Source organism: Sinocyclocheilus grahami, unplaced genomic scaffold, assembly GCF_001515645.1.
Source record: "Sinocyclocheilus grahami isolate Dianchi unplaced genomic scaffold, SAMN03320097.WGS_v1.1 scaffold176.1, whole genome shotgun sequence".
Taxonomy (NCBI): domain Eukaryota; kingdom Metazoa; phylum Chordata; class Actinopteri; order Cypriniformes; family Cyprinidae; genus Sinocyclocheilus; species Sinocyclocheilus grahami.
Window position 1 is genome coordinate 1,953,836 of NW_015505355.1, and position 7,111 is coordinate 1,960,946.

Genomic DNA, 7,111 nt, shown 5'->3' on the forward strand with positions numbered 1-7,111 from the left:
TGGAGTGCCACACTGTGGTAAAATGATATACAACAGCTCAGACTGTGACAATGTCATCCATTAAACTACCAAAAAGAAGCTATTTTAATTACACAAAATCGATTGAAAATGGTGCAATTGTTTGGGATTTTAATATTTATGATCCCTACGCGTTTAGCACCCTGACTGCAACAACACACGAACATCTACTTAACTGTTAATGTGAGGCTTAATTTCCCGCCAAATATGCTCAATATAGTTGTAGCACAATTAACGTTCTAGTAATGTTCTATTAAAGTAGTTATTTAAACAAATGAATAGTTATACTAGACTAGCTACTCTTAATGAAAAAAAAGAAGAACCTTGAAATCTGAGAGGTTTATTTCCAACACACTTTCAGTTTAAGCAATTAATCTGTCAGTTAAGGCATTTCCTACAAACCACAAACTGTGTCAGTGCTGAGATTTACGATATTAATATCTGGGTCATTCTTCTTATGCTGTAGCCTACCTCTTGAGCTCGGTAACTTACATTAATAAGGCTGTGTTGTAATTTGACTGTGTTGGGAAGCATTTCTATAAAAAGGATGGAAATTAAGAGTTAAAGTTAGCCACTGCAGTGTGTGAATGACAGTTACAGTAGCATACATGAAGGTGTCAAGTGATTTTGGTATTTTTAACCAACATTTTTAATCATTACAAAGTCTGTAATGAGTTATATGTTGGTCTGGAAAACAGGTCTCATCGCATCCGCTTGTTGGAAAAAGTGTTAACAGCAGTATGAACTGATATATATGGACTTTTAAGGTAATCGGCTAACCTAGTTGTTGTTATTGTTGGCTTTTATTCAGTTGTAATATCCGAATGTTTGTGAAAAAAAGAAAAATGAATTCCTGAATGACGCTACTTAAGTGATATAATCCATAAATCACACAATAAACACAAAAGAATGTTTTTTTTAGAACAATTTAAACACACAAATATATATAAACCGAGCCCATTTACCTGATCAAAACAATCTCAAATACATTCTCCAGCTCTTGTTAATGTGCTCCAGACTGTATCCCAAATATCTCTAGAAAGCACAGGAAATTAAGTAGTGTGCAAGAATCAATTAATTTCCCTTTTACTGGATGTAATTTCCATTTTCCTGCAGCGGCAGGCAGTCAGCTGAAGTGTGCTTACTCAAAACAGAGGTGCAGGAGGCTGAATAACTTATGGCCTGCATTATTCATGCATTCGGTGCTACAAGGTGTTCAGGTTCAATTGATCTAATGGGCAAAAATAGAGAAGCCTCTATCATGGATATACCTTAATCATAGCTTATAGATGATAAACTCTTAAACCTGACCTCAAGGGATGTTGCTTGACAATGCAGTGTCTGCATTATCCAGACTCTTCAAACGATCACATTTAACCAGAAGCCATGTTGAAGTAAATAGGGCTGTATGCAAAGTCCAGCGGTCTTTCCTGTGAAGTGTTTGACCCTTTTCTGATCTTTGTTGAGGTGAATGCACATGAATGTTACACTTCCATCATATCTCAGCCAAAAAGGTGCTAAGATCAAGTTGTTAGTGTAATAATATAATGCACCACAATACTTGACATGGTGGAAACTCACAATGTTGTGGCTGCACTTTCAATCTTATTTCATCACTTTCATCTTTGAGAAATCACAGGTTTAGTTCGCACCACTCACCGCTATTATACTGGACGCAATAATAAAGCTCCAAACAGCAGTGAAAAATAGTGAACAAAAATGAAATGCCCTCTCGTTTTAGCAAGAAAACCATGAATGAGGAGTAAAATTGATTGCGATGAGAGATTATGCCACTCAGCCTTCTGCAGCATCCACAACATAACATCATAAATCCTTCAAAAGGACTTTGAAATACATGTCTGTATGCTGCACAGGTGCTCTGTATGGGATCAATATGGCCACATCGCAAAAGAAGCAAAATCTCAAGACTTGACTTAAAAAGCTAGGAGCGAAGCTTCCTGATGCTCACAAAGCCATAAATCAAATCCATCCACATATTTACATCACCTATAATTTATTTACATTTATCTATTGAACTGAAGTGAGATTTGAATCAATTTGAGTATCAATCTTAAAATCATTCTTGGCAGGGAATAATGAGACAGGTCTATTTATCATTTGCAGAGTTATCTTTACAGTAAAAATCGAAATACAAAACTGCACGAAAATGCAATTAACCACAGTATATTTGTTGTATGAATAATTATGTCAACATGCAAAATATCAAAAGAAAGAACAAAGCACCTCTGCTTTTAAACAAACAAACAAAAAAATCTATTTTATAAGAACTCCATGCATTCTTTATCAACACTTGTATGTAAGTTTAATATAAAAAAGCAACATTTTGAACAAAAAGCTGCTAAAATTGTGTTTTTGTCAATGACTGCATCCAGATCGTTTTCAGAATGATGATGGAAACAACATAGATGAAGTAGATCGAGTCCATCAACACCCCAAAAGCTTGGTCCTAAACCACTTCCTTGGTCAACATTTCATTCGATAACTTCATTGCAGTGTTGATTTATATGCTGTTTAATGTTTGATCATATTATTTTACATATGCAATCACTTGTTTCTGCTGCTTCTTCACAGTTTTTGAGCCGGATTCAGTACTCTTTTAGAAGATGTACAATAGCGCCTCCTTCCATATAACAGTGAAAACACAGAAAGCCAGATAATGCCAATGTCAATGGTGGGGAAAGAGATCAAGTACTTCAAATCTCAGAGAATTATGGCACAAAGCTTATATTTGATCAGTGTGTCAAAAACATGGCTATGTTAACTTAACATCCGAATCATTTGATGTTTTCTCTGAATTTAGTTTTGCTTTATAAATGGTACGTTGAATACCAATGAAAAAGAAAAAAGTAAAGAAAATTAATTTTTGAGAAGTCTTGGAAAAGTTTTGAATGCCCAGTACAATAATAATGGCCCACTGACAGTTTCTCTAAAATACACAAGTGTTTAGGAAGGACAACCGTAAAGGATTGCTCAGGTGTAAACTGCTTGATATTTGATGAGTTTGTTGTTTGTGAATTTATCTTTGAGCTGTCAACTGTGTTTAAAAGAGCATCTCTCTTTGTGAAGAGTTCAGCAGACCTCAGCCACTGAAGATCAATAGAGTAATCTGTCAGGACACTCCACAAATACTCTGAGCAATACCAGCCTGGCTCATAGGATGACAGAGAAACATCACTTCAAGGTTTAGGGCTATATCTCAATTTGCTGCCTCATTGATTGTAATGGACAAGTGCTGAATAACCAGAGAAGTCATTTTAAATGTAAAAAAATAACAAAGGCAGCTGAAGGAATGTTTTCGATAAGGTGGGATTCATCTCACTGTTTGTCAGTGTCTTTAATAATGCATATTTTTAAGGATATACTCATTTATATCAATTCACGTTCTTCACCTTCTCATGGTGGCTCAGTGGGTAGTAATATTGTCTCACAGCAAGACGATCCCTGGTTTGAGTACTTCTTTCTGTATTGAGTTTGCATGTTCTACCTGTGTTGGCGATTGTTGTCTCAATACTAAAATTTCTAACTTCAGTATAATACCTTATTGCTATTTGATACCATTTTCGATAAAGGCATCCAGCTATCGCTGTAACTGAAGAAAAAGGCGATAGAAACATTTTAACTGATCAAAACTGAAGACACACAACTCTGACAATATATGGATTATCTGTGTTCTTCAAACTATTTCTTAAAGTCCTCATGAAATCAAAATTGATTTTATTTACTTTATTAGCACACATTGCTAGTCTTGATGTGAACAATTGACCTATCGGTAAGCCCCTCCCCTCGAATGCAGATGAGCCAATGGCAGTCGAGTATCAGTTGCACAGGGAGCGGAACTCGGACATCTTTAGTTTTCAGCGCCATAGAGAAACATTGGAAGATCCGAAGCTCGCATCGCATTTTGATGGTGTTTATGCTACAAAAATGGAAAAAACGATGTGCCTGGGGTACTTGTAACACTGATTCCAGGTATCCTGAGAGGATAGGCAATAGAATTTATTTTATTACATTTCCTAAACCCAAACAAAACAGGGCAAAATGTCCCTAAGCATTCAACCCCAATCCCAATGTTCATTTTTTTGTTGTCATACTCTCATTAAGTTACAATTTCATCTGCTCAAGCAGAATCTTAACGTCATCTTGCATTTCAGCAAGGTAACTTATCTCTAGCTAAAACTAACGTTAAAGTTAGTGTGTCCATGCTAACATACAAACCTAAATAGAGGACCGTTCTCAAGTCATGTAAGTTATAGTGTAGGTCAAAAACACATAAACGAAGGTCTACATTTCAGTGCCTCTCCATATTAAACTGGTTAAATGTACATTAATTAAATCGTACCCTGCGATACATGAACAGTGTTGATGTTGATCCTGCACGTTGTCATCCGCGATCATGACGAATGTAACATGAGGCTTCTCTCGCTTGCATTGTTATCTGTAAACCCTCGCTTCGAGTTACCCACCGTATTTATTTTAAAATATTAATATATCCCTAAATGGAATATTTAATTCACACTTGAATGGTGGCCCTTCTGTGTCCAAAATTGTTCAAAAACATCGTGGGACAAGGTATTCACACTGACAGCTGTCATTGTAAGAGTGATCAGCTCCGTTTGTTTGTCCGAGGGAGCAACAGTAACTAAGGGGGCGGGGCTTACCGATAGGTCAATTAATCTGTGCAAGTTAATCCGCTGAAAAAAATTGTCTTGGTAATCTTCAATCAAACTCTGAACATTTGCATCTGCTCTGGAATGGCACTGCTGCTCTGATGACGTCAGTTTGACGGCTTGGGCAGAATATCCTTAACCACGCCCCTCCAACCGTTAATTTGCTATGAGTGAGAGACAGATAGGAGCAGTGTCGATCCTAGACTTCTGGGGGCCCTACGCAAAACTATGTCAGCTGGGGGGGTGGGGGATGGGGGTGTGGTGTGGAGTGGGGTGGGGTGGGGTGGGGTATGAGTGGTTATGAACGAATGAATGAAACGCATTTGTCCGTGTTTCACTCCGTCTGGAATCGCGCTCACAGAAAGCGCTTGAGAAAAAGCGCTTGTCTCTTCCGTGGCTCGGTACGCTTTCAACTAGTTTTTTTAGTCTCGAGCAAGATTGTACGACATTCACATTACATGATTTGACAGATTTTTACGTAAAAGGGCGACAGCACACCGCATTAAAAGAAATGATCATTCATGTTTTCATAACCGCTGGCCAAATTCATCTTTGAGAGCAATGGGGCCCCCTGGTGCTTCGGGGGTCCTACGCAGTTTGCGTATTTTGCGTATAGGGAGGACTGGTTCTGGAAAGGAGGAGTGCAAAAATAAAACCATGCCCTCTACTCAATATTCTGTTTCAGCTGGAAATACATCACTACACTGAAATGAAGTCAGCAGCAACTTCCGGTTCACACAGATTTTAAGAATAAAGACGATTTAAAATGCATTGTTAACCAACAGCGCGTATTACAGTAGAATATTATAAAATATGGCCTCATTCTATTATAAGAAGCTGCATCAGATTTAAACACTCAACTTATGTTATGAAGTAAGTTTGGAATAAAAATATGTTGGAAAACGTGTATTTTGTTGGACAACAGTTTTATAAATGCTTCTCATCACACTGCAGTGTGTGTGAACTCGCTGTCGGAGAGAAGAGAGAGCGAGAAAGCAGAGGAGGTATCGGGGTATCAATAATGAGAAATATGAATATTGAAACCATTTTAGATATTTCAGGCAACAATCAACATAGTTTCTTCTGGGTGTTCTGGTTTCTCCCATAATCCAAACACATGCAGTATAGGTGAATTAAAGATACTAAATTGTCTGTAGGTGTGAATGTGTACGTCTGTGTATTAATCTTGGGACAGAACCATTCAGGGTGTTTCCCTGCCTACAGCTTGAAACTCCAGGCTCCAGAATCACATAGGACAAGTAGTTTGGAAAATGGATAGATGGAAATTCTCCATTCTTTCTCATCATACACTCACATTCTGTGTTTCTTTGTATGTTTTTAATAAAAGTCACCAGTACAGTTTACTGCTAACATTGCTTCTTTTTTCTAACACTATACATTGGTGTATATCCTTCATGATCTACATATATCAGGTATTTTATATAATAGTAAAGGTAAGTGTTTTCTCATTACTGTAACCTCTTAGTCTTTCTAACGGGTAATTGTAATGTAAAGCAGTTCTTTCCTGCAATATAATCATTAATTTCATTTACAATATAAACATGGTATAAACAGAATAGGCTGCCACATTTCTGCCGCTGCTTATACTGTATACCATATGCATACATGTTCATGCTCCTTTTCTATCAAAAGCGACTTAAGCTGCAGCCACATCTTTAAATATGCAAAATGACCTTGGACCCAGCAATACTGGAAACTATGCCACATTTTTGTGTAGCATGAACTATTTGTGTTCTTTGAGTTCACAATTTTGTGAGATTGGGGAACTGTGTGTCAGAGTTCACATTATTTGCATATACAGCTGAGGATCAAACATTTTTGCATAAGCTTGCATTTCTGCTCTCATAATGTTAAGATGCGTACAAGTGGAAGTAAATGAAGTGTGGCTTTACAGTGTATTGAAGGCATGCATTTTGTCAGTATGTGCTTCCTGGAAATCTAATTACAGTACATAACCTTGGCATATAGCGTCATGCTTCATATTTATATAATCTATATGCTCTATCCTCTGTATTTTGTACACTTTATATTAGATTTAAAGCAATAGTTCACTCATACAGTGGAATTCAAAGGAAAAACGAAAGTGTCCGTTTACAAAATTCTTCAAGATATTTTCTTTTGTATTCCGCAGAAGAAAGGAAGTCGTACGGTTTAGGACTGACATGAGGGTGAGTAAATGATGACAGAACATCCATTTTTGAGTGAACTATCCCTTTAAATATTTGGTGTTGTGACATTAACTTCTTTCATTTAGTCTAATCCTTTTTTATTTTATTTCAAGCACCCATCATAAAAAGTGACCTTTAGAAAACGTGTTAAAATTTCTCAAACTATTAAAAAATGTCAAGCATGCAAGGCCAACATTAAGTTTAATTTTAGCCTAT